Below are 1085 nucleotides of genomic sequence, written 5' to 3' on the forward strand. Positions count from 1 at the left end.
GGCTGTGGTGTCAAGGACAGCCGTGTGACGACGAAGATGCTGGTCCAAAGTAGAAGAAGGTGCAGGCGGTGGTGGTGGTGGTGCAGGTGGTGGAGAGGGAAGGAGGATCGTTTGCACATGCTGCCGTGTGTGCCCTCGGAAGAAAAAAAAGAAAAAAATACTCGAAAGGGCCGCGTTGATCCGTGTCCGCTCACCTCGATCAACAGGGTGTGTGTGAGGGCGCGCAGAAAGAGGGGTTTCTGGTGGTGTTGTCGTCGAGGTGTATGAGTCGGGGTAGAAACGGTTCAGTGGCGGTTCAGTGGCGGTTCAGTGGCGGTTCAGTGGCTCAAGAGGGGAACCCTCCCCCCATCGGCAGAAAGAGTGTCCGCTGTTGCCGGGGAATAAGCCCCGTTGCCGGGCGTTGAACCTTTCCCCCTCTCTGTTCCCCGCTGTCCCATTCACGTGCATTCATGCATATGCACATCCTCACACACCCACACCCCGACGCAGCCCGCAGAACGGTCGAGTCACCCGCCCCGCCCCACGGCGACACAAGGACGCCACATCAACGCCCAGTACCCCCCTCTCTTGTTGCACTGCCATGCTCCTCTCTCTCTCTCTCTAGAACTCTCTCTTGATCTCTCTCTCTCTCTCTCTCTTGAGCTCTCTTTCTCTCTCTCTCTCTCTCTCTCTTGAGCTCTCTCTCTCTCTTGAGCTCTCTCTCTCTCTCTCTCTCTTGAGCTCTCTCTCTCTCTCTCTCTCTCTCTCTCTCTCTCTCTTTCTCTCTCTTGAGCTCTCTCTCTCTTGAGCTCTCTCTCTCTCTCTCTTGAGCTCTTGAGCTCTTGAGCTCTCTCTCTCTTGAGCTCTCTCTCTCTCTTGAGCGCTCTCTCTCTCTCGCTCTCTCTCTCTTGAGCTCTCTCTCTCTTGAGCTCTCTTGAGCTCTCTCATATGCTCTCTCTCTCTCTTTTGATCTCTTCTTTTGATCTCTCTTTCTCTCCCTAAATCCTAAATCTCTCTTCTCTCTCTCCCTATGTTTCTCTCTCTCTCTCCCCCCTTCTCTTTCTCAAACCAACCAAACCAATGATGATTCACTCTCTCTCTCTCCC

The 1085-nt window shown here is 53.9% G+C and overlaps 1 protein-coding gene across 1 annotated transcript in view; it reads left to right on the forward strand.

The window, feature by feature from the left end:
- The window catches only part of MONBRDRAFT_12732 (uncharacterized protein), a gene marked incomplete at both ends in the record, with an annotated part of 19636 nt that overhangs the window by 1003 nt on the left and 17548 nt on the right, over positions 1-1085 (forward strand). The gene's annotated exons all lie outside the window — the stretch shown is intronic.

The sequence above is a fragment of the Monosiga brevicollis genome, genomic scaffold, assembly GCF_000002865.3.
Source record: "Monosiga brevicollis MX1 MONBRscaffold_44 genomic scaffold, whole genome shotgun sequence".
NCBI classification, from domain to species: Eukaryota; class Choanoflagellata; order Craspedida; family Salpingoecidae; genus Monosiga; species Monosiga brevicollis.